The 14,951-nt window shown below is 46.7% G+C and overlaps 1 protein-coding gene and 1 long non-coding RNA gene across 2 annotated transcripts in view; one reads left to right on the top strand and one right to left on the bottom strand.

Moving 5' to 3' along the window:
- LOC127579052 (uncharacterized) overlaps positions 1–14,951 on the bottom strand; it is a 407,687-nt gene that overhangs the window by 42,895 nt on the left and 349,841 nt on the right. The window lies entirely within an intron of this gene.
- LOC127578980 (uncharacterized) overlaps positions 9,727–14,951 on the top strand; it is a 44,560-nt gene continuing 39,335 nt past the window's right edge. Inside the window, exons 1-2 of the long non-coding RNA XR_007957611.1 lie at positions 9,727–9,914; positions 14,096–14,244. This is a non-coding gene — a long non-coding RNA (uncharacterized LOC127578980). The remainder of the gene's footprint in view (positions 9,915–14,095; positions 14,245–14,951) is intronic.

Below are 14,951 nucleotides of genomic sequence, written 5' to 3'. Positions count from 1 at the left end.
TGGGAGGGCGTTGACAGCTTGGCTAAGATTTATTGCCCATTGCTCACTGCCTTCCTGAAGCAATTGTGAGCAGCCATTACAATAGTGACTGCGCTTCTGGAATGAATGTAAAGTGCTTTGGGCAAACCTACAATGGTGGAGGGCAAATCCCAAACCTTTCTTCAACTGCTCCTGGTGAAGATGCTCCCACTGTGTTGTTGGGGGGGGGGGGGGGGGGGGAGAGTTCCAGGATCTAGACCCAGTGATGATGAAAGGCCAGTGATATATTTCCAAGTTTTTTCTAATTTTATTTACAGTGTGGTAACAGGCCCTTCCGGCCCAACAAGTCCGCACCGCCTATTTTAAACCCAAATTAACCTACCCGTACATCTTTGGAATGTGGGAGGAAACCGGAGCACCCGGAGGAAACCCACGCAGACACGGGGAGAACGTACAAACTCCTGACAGACAGCGAGGGGAATCGAACCCCGATCGCTGGCGCTGTAATAGTGTCGCGCTAACCGCTACGCTACCGTGCCGCCAGAGTGGATGGTATAGGTACAATAACAACATTTAAAAGGACAGGTACATGGGTAAGAAAGGTTTAGAAGGATCTGGGCCAAATGGCGAGCAAATGGAACTAGCTAAGATGGGCACCCTGGTCAGCATGGACCATTTGGGCTGAAGGGCCTGTTCCTGTTCTCATGCTCTTTGACTCTTCCTGTGTGTAACTTGGAGGGGAGTCTGCAGATGGTGGCACTCCCCTGCACCTGCTGCCCTTGTCCTTATAGGTGGTGAGATCACGGGTTTGGAAGGTGCTCCTGGAAGTGCTTGCGCAGGTAATTGCTGTGTTTTATAGATGGTGCACACCGCAGCCACAAGGCAGCAGTGGTGTTGGAAGTGAATGGGGTACAGATCAAGTTGCTTTGTCCTGCATGGTGTCGAGAGCTAGACTCTTCCAAGCAGGGGAGAGTGCTCCATCACTCTCCTGACTTGTGCCTTGACGTGAAAATCAAAAAACTGCAGACGTCGAAAATCTGAAGCCAAAACAAAAAAATGCTAGAAACATTCAGCATGTCAGGCAACATCTGCAGGGAGACGAACAGAGCTAACATTTCAAGTCCAGGATCTGACCTGAAATGTTAACTCTCTTGCTCTTTTCACAGATGCTGCCCGACCTGCTGAGTGTTACCAGCACTTTTTGTTTATATTTGTTCCTTATGTAGTGTTAGTCAAGGAAGAAGTGAGTCATTCACCACAGGACATCCCACACCTGCTTCACTCTTGTGACCACAGTGGCTGGTCCAATTAAGTATCTGGTCCATGGTGACTCCCCATCAATATGATGAAGTGAACGACGTCAGTTGCTTTGGATGTAACCTGCAACTGGCTGAAAGCCGTGAGAAGATACTAAGGCCCTGAGCTTCACTGGGTCAATCACTTTAAGATAATTTTCGAAATGATATTACGTAGCAGCACATTAACTTGCTGTGACTTGGGGAGATACAGGGAGTAAGACGAAGGAAGGTTGAGATCCGATGGAGTTCATAGAGTCATAGAACTGTACCACACAGAAAGGGGCCCTTCAGCCCATCATGTCCATGCTGACCTTTCTGTCCATCTACACTAGTCCCATTTGCCTGCATTAGGGCTATATCCTTCTGTGCCTTATCTGTCTAAATGCCTCTTAAACATGCTTTGAAGAAGCAGCATGTGCTGTGGATAAAGGGGAACCACTGGATGTATTATACTTATACCTACCTGGATACATCACAGCTTGATACAGCAAACTGCTCTGCCCGAGATCGCAAGAGAGTGGTGGACACAGCTGAACGCATACCGGAAACCAGCCTCCTCTTCATGGACTCTGTCCACTCTTCTCGCTGCCTCGGTAGAGCAACCAACATAATCAAAGACTCCTCCCACCCTGGACATTCTCTCTTCTCCCATCAGGCAGAAGATACAAAAGCCTGAAAGCACGTACCACCAGGCTCAAGGACAGCTTCTATCCCACTGTTATAAGACTATTGAACAGTCCCCTAGTACAATAAGATGGACTCTTGACCTCACAATCTACCTCGTCATGGCCTTGCACATTATTGTATGCCTACACTGCACTTTCTCTGTAACTGTAACACTTCATTCTGCATTCTGTTATTGTTTTCCCTTGTACGACCTCAGTGCACTGATGTGATGAAATGATCTGTATGGATGGCATGCAAAACAAAAGTTTTCACTCTACCTCGCGGTACATGTGACAATAATAAACCAATTTACCAATTTACTCAGATTTCCAGAGGATCTTTGATAAAGAATCACATCAAAGATTATTGTGTAAAATGATAGTTGATGTCTAGATGGTAACATTGGTGTGGCTGGAAGATTGATGGACCAACAGGGAGCAGAGAGTAGACATCAATTTTCCTTCTCTGGTTGACATGATACAACATGTGGTCTGTTACAGTGACTGGTGCTGGAGACACATCCTTTTATAATTTATATCAATGAATTAGATAAAGGCACTGACGGTACGGATCGTAAATTTGCAAATTTTATTGTAATTTATAGTAATTTTTATGCCTTTGCACTGTACTGCTGCCACAAAACAACAAATCTCACGTCATATAAGTCAGTGATAATAAATTGGATTCTGATTCTGTTTCTGACAAAAACATAGGTCAGAAAGTAAGTAATGAAGAGTCTATAAGATGCTCCAAAGGGATGTGGATAGGTTATGAGAGTGGACAAAGATCTGGCAAATGGAAAATAATAATTTTGGCATAAAAATATTAATGAGAAATATATTATCTAAAATGGAGAAAGACTATGGAGCTTGGAGATGTGGAGGGATTTGGGTGTCCTAGTGCATGATTCACAAAAGACGAGTGTGTAGGTACATTAAGCAGTCAGGAAAGTTCACAAACTATTATATTTCTGAGGGGAACAGTCAGAATCTGTTCCCCAGGGTAGAAATGTCAAACACCAGAGGACGTGCTTTTAAGGTTGGGGTGGATTAGTTCAAAGGCGACGTGAAGGGCAAGTTTTTACGCAGAGGGTTGTAGGTGCCTGGAATGGGTTACCGGGGTAGTAGTGGAAGCAGGCAGTTTGGTGGAGTTTAAGAGGCTTTTAGATAGACACAGGAATATTAAGGTAATGGAGGGATATGGATGATCCACAGGAGGAGGGCATCTTGTATAAATTGGCATCAAGATCGCCACAACATCGTGGGCCGAATGGCCTGTCCAGTGATGTAATGCTCTATGTTCTATTATAGTTTATTATGAGGAGAAAATGTTGGCAGGTATGTAGTGCATTTGAGACCACACCTGGAGTGCTGTGTATCGTACTGGTCTCCTGATTGAAGCAAGGGTGTGAATGCACTAGAAGCTGTTCAAGCTGATGACCCTTCCTTGGAACTGGGAAATGTAGAAAGCAGGCATGTCTTAAATTGTAGGGAAGAGGGAGGGGTGACGGAGACAAAGGAAATGTTTGTGATAGTGTGGAGACTGTGAATGATACAGATCTGTATCAATGGAGAGAGCGTGGCAGAGTCTTGCTAATAGCAGCTAATCTACTTAACAGAGGTGTAAATAGAGGGAGAAAGAGAGCAGAGGAAAGGCGAAGGGGAGATCTGAACTGTGACATGCAGAACACAGCAGCTGCTGGGAAACTGAGGTGAGGAGGAATTTCTTCAGCCAGAGGGTGGTGAATCTGTGGAATTCATTGCCACAGAGGGCTGTGGAGGCCAAGTCATTGGGCCGTATTTAAGGCAGAGATCGATAGGTTCTGGATTGGTAAGAGGGTTAAGGGTTACGGGAAGAAGGCGGGAAAATGGGGTTGAAAACAAATCAGCCATGATTGGATGGCGGAGCAGACTCGATGGGCCGAATGGCCTAATTCTGCTCCTATATCTTATGGTCTTATGTCTTATTATTATTGGTTTATTATTGTCACATGTAATAAGATACAGTGAAAAGATTTTGTTTTGCATGCCATCCAGATATGTCATACCATGCATAAGTGCATCGACGTAGTAAAATGATAAACAGGATGCAGGATATAGTGTTACAGTTACAGAGAAAGTGCAGTGCAGGCAGATAATAAAATGCAAGGGCCACAACCAAGCAGACTGGGAGACCGAGAGTTCAGGTGTTCACCTTTTAGCATTTGAGACATCTGTTCAAGGGTCCGATAACAGTGGGATAGAAGCTGTCCTTGAGCCTGGTGGTACGTGTTTTCAGGCTTTTGTATCTTCTACCCTATGGGAGAAGAGAGAAGAGAGAATGTCCGGGGTGGGAGGGACCCTTGATTATGTTGGCTGATTTCCTGAAGCAGCGGGAAGTGTAGACAGAGTCAATGGAGGGGAGGCAGAAAGCCCAGCAAGTCAGGCAGCATCTGTGGAGCAGGAAGACTTGTGTTACACAGACATGACTAGGGGCTGAAAAGCAAACAAAAACCCACAGAGGATGAAAATCTGAAACAAAAGTAGAAACTGCTGGAAATGTTCAGCAAACCAGACAATACTCACAGAGAGAGAGAGAGAGAAATAGAGCTGGGGTCTCAGGTCAATACACCCCCACACACCATGAAAGGTCATTGACCACAAACACCAACCCTGGCTCCCTCACCACAGGTTCCTCCAACATACCCAGTACTCCTATCGGTTCTGGCACAAACAGGAAAGGCTGGTTATCTGAAATTGCTGAATTGAATGTCGATTCCCAAAGGCTATAACATGTCTAGATGGAAAATGAGATGTTGTCCCTAACACTGATGTTCGGCTTTGTTGCAACAGTGCTGAAGGCCATAGACAGAGAGGTCAGAGTTAAAGTGGGATGTGATTTATAGTGCCAGACAACTGGAGGCTCAGGGGCACCTCTGGGACCAAACAGGGAGGACAAATGGAAGCCTATCCTAGCTCTGGGTGGGAGGAGAGGAGAGAGGGGTGAGATCTGAAGTACGGGAACTTATTTTGCTTCTCTCTCCTCTATCCTGTCCCTCTATTTTACACCTTCTTTGGAAAATAGCAAGACTTCACGTCCTTTCTCAATCGATACCAACTTGTGCCATCCATTTTCTCTTGGCCTCCAGCCTATCACAGACGATCCATTTATTCTCGAGCCCCACCGCCTTCTCTGCAGCTCCAAACATTCCCACTGTCCAGATCTTACCAACTCTAGCCAAGGGTCGTATGAGCAAGGATCATAGGAGAGGTGTAGACCATAGAGTCATAGAGCCATGGAGTAATACAGCATGGAAACAGTCCCTTCAGCCCACCTAGTCCATGCCAACTATGGTGTCCACCTAGGACATCCCATTTGGCCCATATCCCCCCAAACCCCTTCTATCCATGTACTTATCCAAACGTCTTTTGAATGCTGTTATTGTACCTGCCTCAACCACTTCCCCTGGCAGCTCCTTCCATATACGCACCACCCTCCGTATGAAGATGTCGCATCTCAGGTTCCTTTTAAATCTTTCCCCTCTCACCTCAAACCTGCGCCCTCTAGTTTTAGGTTCCCTTTCCCTATCTATGCCCCCTTATGATTTTATAAGGTCACCCCTCAGTCTCCTGCGTTCCAAGGAATAAAGACCTAGCCTGCCCAACCTCTCCCTATAACTCAGGCCCTCGAGTCCTGGCAGTATCCTCATAAATCTTCTCTGCACTCTTTCGAGTTTAATGATGCCTTTCCCATAATAGTGTGACCAAAACTGTAGATAATACTCCAAATGCGGCCTCATGAACATCTTGTACGACTGCAACATAACGTCCCAACTCTTACACTCAGTGCCCTGACTGGTGAAGGCCAACGTGCCAAACGCCTTCTTCTCCAACCTGTGTACTTTCCCCCTGACCCCTCAAGACTGGTCTATCATTTTATAAGATCATGGCTAACCTCAAGGCTGCACTCCCACCTACCTGAAGTAAACCTTCACCCCCTTTATTATCAGTATCCATCTACCTCGACCTTAAGAATATTCATCAGTCTCCTTCTTTCCCGTCCCCCACCCAGTCCGTCTGCCCACCACCCACACACCCCTCCCACTGGGTCCCCTCCCCCACTGTTCCCAGCTGCCCTCCCCACCTCCCTTGCCTGGTTCCATGCTCCACCTTCCTGTCCTATCAGATTCCATTATCTTCAGCCTTTTGTCACCTCCACCCATCACCTTCCAACCTCTGGTGCTATTCCCACTCTCCCTTCCCTCATCTGTCTATCACCCGTCCTCCCCTGGATCCCCCTATCGCCTGCCAGCTCTTGCCCTACCCCTTGTCCCACCTCTTATTACAGGCTATCTTTCAGTCCAGGTGACAAAATAAACTACTCATAATAAAAGAAACTATATACAATAATAAAACAGTTCAAACCTTTACATTCGTGTACAGTTCAATTCTTAGTGTTACCTTTTTATATATAAAAAACACAGCACCGATGCCACACGTGTGGCTCCCTGGGGTGATACCCCAATCCCATATTTACAACATTTGAGGGGCTTCCTCCCCAGACCCCTCCCCTCCCTCTTCTGTGGCAGAAGAACCCTAAACTGTCGTCTTTCCTCACCGAGCCCTTGCGTTGGCTGCACCCAGCTTCAGTGTGTCCCTCAGCACGTACTCCTGCAGCCTGGAATGTGCCAGTCAGCAGCATTCCCCTACGGACATCTCGCAGTGCTGGGAGACCGACAATTTTCGGGCAGACCAAAGGGCGTCTTTCACCGAGTTGATGATCTTCCAGCAGCAGTTGATGTCCGTCTCTGTGTGCATCCCCAGGAACAGCCCGTAGATCAGAGAATCCTCTGTTACGCAGCTGCTGGGGATGAAACGTGACAAGGACCCCTGCATCTTTCGCCACACCCTCCTCGCAAACCCACAGCCCGCAAAGAGGTGGGCGACCGTCTCGTCCCCAGCGCAGTCCTCCCGGGGGCAGCGCGCGCTGGGGGTGATGCCCCAACCATGCAGGATGGATCTGACTGGGAGGTCCCCTCTCACCGCCAGCCAAGCGAGGTCTTGGTGCTTGTTGGTGAGTTCTGGCGATGAGGCATTCTGCCAGATGTTCTGGACAGTCTGCTCAGGGAACCACCCCACAGTGTCCATCGAGTCCTTCTCCTGCAGTGTCTGCAGGATGTTCCATGCTGACCACTTCCTGATGGCCTTCTAGTCCAAGGGATTGGTCCGGAAAAACTTTTCCACGAAGGATAGGTAAGCAGCAACATCCAGCTGACCGGGACGCCGTGTGGCACGGGGCCGGGCCCATCCTTCACAACAGCCGGGACAGGTAGAACCTCGGTACGTAGTGACACTTGGTGCCCACGTACTTGGTTTTCCATGCAGAGCCTGATGCAGCCACAGACGAAGGGGTCATCAGGATGAGGGCGACACTGGGACACCTTTACCCCCATTGTCCAGGGACTTGTGCATGGTGACCCGTCGGGGATCGCCTACGTGCAGGACAGAGGGGTGGACACCTGCCTGGTCAGCTTGGACCAGGAGAAGGCCTTTCGAAAGGATATCACACACGTACATGTTGGACATGCTGTCCAAAATGCGCTTTGGGGAGGGAATCAGAAATTGGATCCAACTGCTCTACGTAGACATCCGTAGTGCAGTCCAAATCAATGGGTGGGAAACAGACAGCTTTCCCCCATCGAGTCTGGAGTCAGGCAGGGCTGCCCTCTCTCCCCTGTCTTGTTCGTGTGCTGTATAGAACCCTTTGCCGAATCCATCAGGAAGGACCGAGAGCATCAGAGGGGATGACGTTGCCAGGCAGTGAGGTCACCCAGGTGAAAACCTCCCTGTACATGGATGATGTCGCCGTCTTCTGCTCGGACCCCGAGGTCAGTTTGCAGACTCTGACCAGCATCTGCGACCAGTTTGAGTTGGCATCAGGGGGCCAGAGTCAATCCGCGCGAAAAGCAAGGCCATGTTCTTCGGCAAGTGGCCCGACCGATCCAACGTCCCCTTCACTGACAGGCCTGATTATCTGAAGGTGCTGGGGATCTGGTTCGGAGGGGCCGGGGCGTGCAACAAAAGTTGGCGGGAGCGGATTGGGAAGGTGAAGCAGAAACTGGGACTGTGGGAACAGCGCTCCCTATCGATAACTGGGAAGAACTTTGGTCATCATGGTTGTGAGGTGCTCTCAGGGTTGCTGTACTTGGCGCAGGTGTGGCCTGTTCCTTGCTCCTTCAGCTTGGAAATCACCCGTGCCGTTTTCCAGTTCATCTGGAGTCCAGATGATAGATCTCGACCTGAAACATTGACTGTCTATTATATGATACAGGTAAACTCTTGAAATCTCAATCTACCTTGTCACGGCCCTTGCACCTTATTGTCTGCCTGCACCGCACTTTCATTGTAACTTTAACACTATATTCTGCATTCTGTTTTCTTTTTACTACCTCAATGTCCTTATGTATGGAATGATCTGTCTGGATGGCACACACAAAGCTTTTCACTGTATCTTGGTACATGTGACAATAATAAACCATTTTACCATTTCCCTCCACTGATGCTACCCGACCCACTGAATTCCTTCAGCAGTTTGTTTTTTGCTCCAGATTCCAACATTTGTCATCTCTTGTGACATCAAAGACTCTACTTCCACTGCCCTCTGTGAGAGAGAGCGATCCAAAGTCTGACAACCCTCCGATAGTGGAAAATTTGCATCACCTCTGCTGTAGATTTTATTTTTAAACATTGACCTGAAACATTGACTTAGAAGTTTAAGGAGGTTCGGCATGTCACCGAGCACTCTGCAGATGTACTGTTGAAAGTATCCTGACTGGTTGCATCCTGGTCTGGTACAACAATTCAAATGCACAGGAAGCTGCAGAGGGGAGAAAACAGTGCAATACATCCCTCCCCACCATCGGGAGTATCTACAGGAGGCGCTGCCTCAAGAAGGCAACATCCATCATCACAGATCCCCACCATCCGGGCTGTGCCATCTTCTCGCAGCTCCCACCGGGCAGGAGGTACAGAAGCCTGAAGTCCCACACCACCAGGTTCAGGAACAGCTACTTCCCTTCAACCATTCGGTTCTTGAACCAACCACACAACCCTTATCACTACAGTGTAGCAACACTTGTAAAAACTGTGTTTAATATATGTTTAATTAGTATTTATCTTGTGAATGCTGCTTATCTGATGCTGTGTGTCTGTGATGCTGCTGCAAGTTTTTCATTGCACCTGTGCACACATGGACTTGTGCAGATGACAATAAACTTGACTTTGGCTTTTGACTTGGACTTTGACTCTGTTTCTCATTCCTCAGATACTGCCTGACCCGCTGAGTGGTTCCAGTATGTCCCGTCTTCATTTACAGAATCTGCAGTTTGTGCCAATAAAACATGTCAGAACGAGATATTTGTCTCCCAGCTTTCCTTTGTCCTGTTCCGTTCTGATAACCCATGTAAGCATCCTCTATTGATGTGAGATGTGCAGTAAGGTAATCAAGAAGTCCTCATCTCACCCACAGAGGACACCTTCCATGTACACTTCCAGCATGGGGTTAAAAAGAAAAATGAGCACCGTGAATCATCAGAACTTGACTCAGTGACTTTACAGAGTCATTACACAAAAATTAACTCATGCTGTTTTTCTCAATGCAGATTATAGAATATTCTTTATAAAGTGATTGACAGGATGAGGTGTGGTTAGAAATAAATTTCAAGATTATTTTGTCACGGAGTATCATAAGTCATAGGGTCAGGGAGCACATAATTAGGCGCTTCAACCCATTGAATTTGCGTCGATCGTCAAGCACCCATTTACACTAATCCTGCATTAATCGTATTTTATTCTCCGTCCAGCACCCACCTACAGTAGTGGCAACTTGCAGCAGCCAATTATACTATCGACCCACACGTTGTTGGGGTGTGGGAGGAAACCGGAGGACCTAGAGGAACCTCACACGATCACAGGGAGAACCTGCAAACTCCAGGTGAGCAGCACCCAAGGTCAGGATTGAACCCGGGTCGCTGGAGCTGAGAGGCACTGGCTCCACTAGCTCTGCCACTGTGCGACCATTTGGCATCTTCTCTAACAAGACGGATGCATGAGTTCTTTTCATAAACTCACCAAGAGACAAATAGAGTGAGATTGATGACAAATAATTAATTAATAACTGATGTTTCATTAAATCTATCATTCATCCAGTTTCTGCTGGATTTAGACTGATCAGTGATTAAACGATTAATGAATGGTGCCCCAATGACCCTCTGATGTCATAAGTACATTAGAAGTAGGAGTAGGCCATTCAGCCCTTCGTGTCTGTTCCACCATTTAATAAGATTGTGACTGGTCTTTTACTTCATTGTTACTTCCCTGCATTAACTCCATCTCCAGTGAGTCCCTCAGTACCTTAGCATCTGTTAGAACATAGACACAATGACCTGCTGAGTTCCTCCAGCATTTGTGCTTGTTGCATTAGAACATGGAACATAGAACAGTACAGCACAGGAACAGGTCCTTCAGCCCACGATGTCTGTGCCGACCATGATGCCAAATTAAACTAATCCCTTCTGCCTGCACATGATCCTATCCCTCTATTCCCTGCATACTCATGTTGCCTGTCTAAAAGCCTCTTAAACGCCACTATCGTATCTGCTTCCACCAACACCCCTGGCAGCCCATTCCAGGCACCCCGCACATCTTTAAACTTTCCCCCTCTCGCCTTAAAGCTATGCCCTCTAGTACTTGACATTTCTACCCTGGGGAAAAGATTTTGACTGTCTACTCTATCTATGCCTCTCATAATTTTATAAACTTCTCTCAGGTCTCCCCTCAGCCTCCGATGCTCCAGAGAAAACAATCCAAGCTTGTCAAACTTCTATCACTAACTATCTATTGACTACAATCTTAAATATTGTCAGCGATTGATCCTCCTTAGCTCACTTGGGCAGAGAATACCATAGGTTTACAGTACACTGGGTAAAGAAATTTCATCTCATTTCTGTCCTGAATGGCTATCCCTGATTGTGATCCCTGGTTCTAGGCACCCCAGCCAGGGAAACATCTTCCCTGCATCTACCCTATCATTCCTGTAGGAATTCTATGCATTTCCTTCTGTAGTCAATTAGTTTGAAGCTAAAAGCGGCAGTTTCCAGTCTGGTTCGACAACCAAGCTGAGCGTCATACATTAGGCAATTTCTTCAGGCAGGTTAGTCAATTCAAATCAGTTTTGACAAGACCACGGGTACGTACATGGGAAGAACTGAACACAGTCAGTCCTGATCTCACCCACATAAAATCCAGAGACGCGCAGGTGAAGGCAAATAAATAATCTGCCTCAGGACGCCCCTAGCTCCCGCACCTTAAATAATGACTGCAGATTTCTTTCATTAGCATCTTCTTCCCCTAAGGCTATAACTATAATTTAACTATTTGTTAAACTTCTGTGGGATGCTGGTTGGGATACACTTGAGTGCAGGATTCCTTGACTTATGAAAGGCTTGTATTTCTTAAGTAAAATTTTGTAAATCATAAATGCTTGGACAGAATTTGTGATGGGTATTTGGGTACAGTGCATCCTTGTGAATGGAGAGCAGTTCACTTTTCATTATACCAAAAAATAGATTCAGAAACCATGTACTGAAGGGTTAACGGTGTTCTAGTGAAAATTCATCAATAGACTGTTTATAAGTCAAGGGTTACCTGTACTGTCATCATATTAAAAGAAGTGATAATGTGATATATTGTATCATAGGTTCATGGAGTCATGCAGCACGGAAACAGGCCCTTTGGCCCAACTCGTCCATGCTGTCCAAGATACCCATCTGAGCTAGTCCCATTTGCAAATGTTTGGCCCATATCCCTTTAAACCTTTCCTATCTATGCACCTGTCAAATGTCTTTTTATATTGTTATTGTATGTACTTACCTCAACCACCTTCTCTGGTAGCCCGTTCCATATATGCAACGTCTGTGTGAAGAAGTTGCCCTTCAGGTCCCTTTTAAATCTTTCCCCTCTCACCTTAAACCTATGCCTTTTAGTGGATAAAGTGGACGTGGAGAAGATGTTTCCAGTAGTGGAAGAGTCTCGGACCAGAGGGCACGGCCTCATATTTCTGTGGAATGAATCCTGTGGAGTCTAAGTCATTGGGTATATTTAAAATGGAGGTTCATAGGTTTTTGATTAGTTTGGGTGTCAAAGGTTACGGGGAGAAGGCAGGAGAATGGGGTTGAGAGGGAAAAATAAATTGGCCATGATCGAATGGTGGAGCAGACTCAGTGGGCCGAGTGGCCTAATTCTGCTCCTATGCCTTATGGTCTTATTAAGCCTGGCACCCAAGTCCCTTGAGATGATAAAGCAGCTTCCATGTCACTACTGGCAAAGATACGAAGGTCTGACCAATATTTAAACCCTCAACCATAATCATTGCCGTTGAAGCTTGCCTTGCACAATATCAGCTGCACTTTCATTGGCTGTGAAGCAGTTTTGAGGTTGTGAAAGGTGCTCTGCTCGATACCTCCAGGGTACAGGAACAGGAAAAGCCACTCATTCTCGTTTGTGTGGTTCACCTCGCCCTTCAGGAAACTGGAGACTCGGGTGGCACAGTTCGTGCTTGTGCTTGTTGTGGGCCAGTAGAGAACAGGAGGAGGCCATTCAACCCATCGTGCCTGTGCTGCCTCTTTGAACTCTCCCTTTGACCCAATTCCCCTGCACTTTCTTCCTAGCCCTGCACACTATCTATCCAATTCCCATCTTGAAGTTATCAGCCGAGAGGTATTGTTGCAACTATATAGGACCCTGGTCAGACCCCACTTGGAGTACTGTGCTCAGTTCTGGTCACCTCACTACAGGAAGGATGTGGAAGCCATAGAAAGGGTGCAGAGGAGATTTACAAGGATGTTGCCCGGATTGGGGAGCATGGCTTATGAAAGCAGGTTGAGGGAACTCAGCCTTTTCTTCTTGGAACGACGGAGGATGAGGGGGGACCTGATAGATGTATATAAGATGATGAGAGGCATTGATTGGGTAGATAGAGGCTTTTCCCCAGGGCTGAAATGGTGGCCACAAGAGGACACAGGTTTAAGGTGCTGGGGAGTAGGTACAGAGGAGATGTCAGGGGTAAGTTTTTTACTCAGAGAGTGGTGAGTGCGTGGAATGGGCTGCCGGCAACGGTGGTGGAGGCGGATACGATAGGGTCTTTTAAGAGACTGTTGGATAGGTACGTGGAGCTGAGAAAAATAGAGGACTATGGGTAAGCCTAGTAATTTCTACGGTAGGGACATGTTCGGCACAGCTTTGTGGGCCGAAGGGCCTGAATTGTGCTGCAGGTTTTCAACGTTTCTATATTTCTATTGAATCTGGTTACAACAGCCTTCCAGGCACCTTGAGACAACATATTGTATAGAATGATTGTCTCACGCAAACAATGAATCTCAGACACTGCAGAATTCACTCAGCAGAGCACTTGGACTGCCAACCTTGTGTTCATTCACAGTACGTGGTCCCTACCTGTGTCTCATATCCCCAGAATATACAGTAAGGGGTAAGGAGATCGACCCTCTCTGGTAGATCCAACCAGTTAACCCTAGTCCAAGCCAGAAACTGCAGACTCTGCAAATCTGAAATAAAAACTGAATGTGTTGTTCATGTTGTACAAGATGATAAGAGGCATAGATCGAGTGGACAGTCAGAGACTTTTTCCCAGGGTGACAGTGACTAACACGAGGGGGCATAATTTTAAGGTGATTGGAGGAAAGTATAAGGGGGATGTCAGAGGTAAGTTTTTTACACAGAGAGTGGTGGGTGCATGGAACGCACTGCCGGCAGAGGTTGTGGGGGCAGATACATTAGGGACATTTAAGAGAGTCTTAGATAGCCACATGAATGATAGAGAAATGGAAGGCTATGTGGGAGAGAAGGGTTAGATAGATCTTAGAGCAAGATAAGATGCCAGCACAACATTGTGGGCCAAAGGGCCTGTACTGTGCTGTAGTGTTCTATGTTCTATGTTGGAGATACTCAGCAGGTCAGGCAGCATCTGTGGAGAGAGAGCATTCAACTGAAAGGTCACTAACAATGAAATGTTCACTCTCCATGACTGCTGCCAAACCTGTTGAGAATCTCCAGCTTTTTTCCCTTTGTATATCTCACTCCTTTGTTCTCTCTCTATAGTTCAGGAATGTTTTCCTTTGGGCAATCACACTTCTGAAGGTTCCCGGTGAATTGGCTCTGTCCAACCTTCCTGTCATCGGACACCAGACAAAGTTGTTGGGACAGGTGACAATACCAACAACTCACCGTTGAAGAAATAATTTCCTCAGGTCAGTTAATCAATCATTCAACTCTGTCCTCCCATGCTGTAAAGATGCAAAAGCTGTAATGTATAGTCAGGAAGTTATGTCGCGGCTTAATAAAACTCTGGTTAGACCACATCCGGAGTATTGCATTCAGTTCTGGTTGCCCCATTATAGGAAGGATGTGGAGGCTTTGGAGAGGGTGCAGAAAAGGTTTAGCAGGATGTTGCCTGGATTAGAAGGCATGCGCCATAAGGAGAGGTTGGACAAATTTGGGTTGTTTTCTCTGGAGCAGCAGATGCTGAGGGGAGAGCTGATAGAAGTTTATAAAATTATGAGAGGCATAGATAGGGTAGACAGTCAGAATCTTTTCCCCAGGGTTGAAAAGTCTAATACTAAAGCGCATGCATTTAAGATGAGAGGGGGAAAATTCAAAGGAGATGTGCGGAGCAGGTTTTTTAGATAGTGGTGGGTGCCTGGAATGTGCTGCCAGGGGTGGTGGTGGAGGCAGATACAACAGAGGTGTTTCAGAGGCTCTTAGATGGGCACATGGATGTGCAGGGAATGGAGGGATGTGGGTCATGTGCAGGCAGAAGGGATTAAAGGTCATTAGCTTAATGAGTTCAGCACAACATTGTGGGTTGAAAGGCCTGTTCCTGTGCTATACTGTTCTATGTTCAATGTTCTAAAAGGTCCGATACTCCAGAGAAAACAATTCAAGTTTGTCCGACCTC

Source organism: Pristis pectinata, chromosome 16 (assembly GCF_009764475.1).
Source record: "Pristis pectinata isolate sPriPec2 chromosome 16, sPriPec2.1.pri, whole genome shotgun sequence".
NCBI lineage: Eukaryota > Metazoa > Chordata > Chondrichthyes > Rhinopristiformes > Pristidae > Pristis > Pristis pectinata.
Note: the sequence above shows the minus strand (reverse complement) of the source record. Positions and strands in the feature narration are given on the sequence as shown.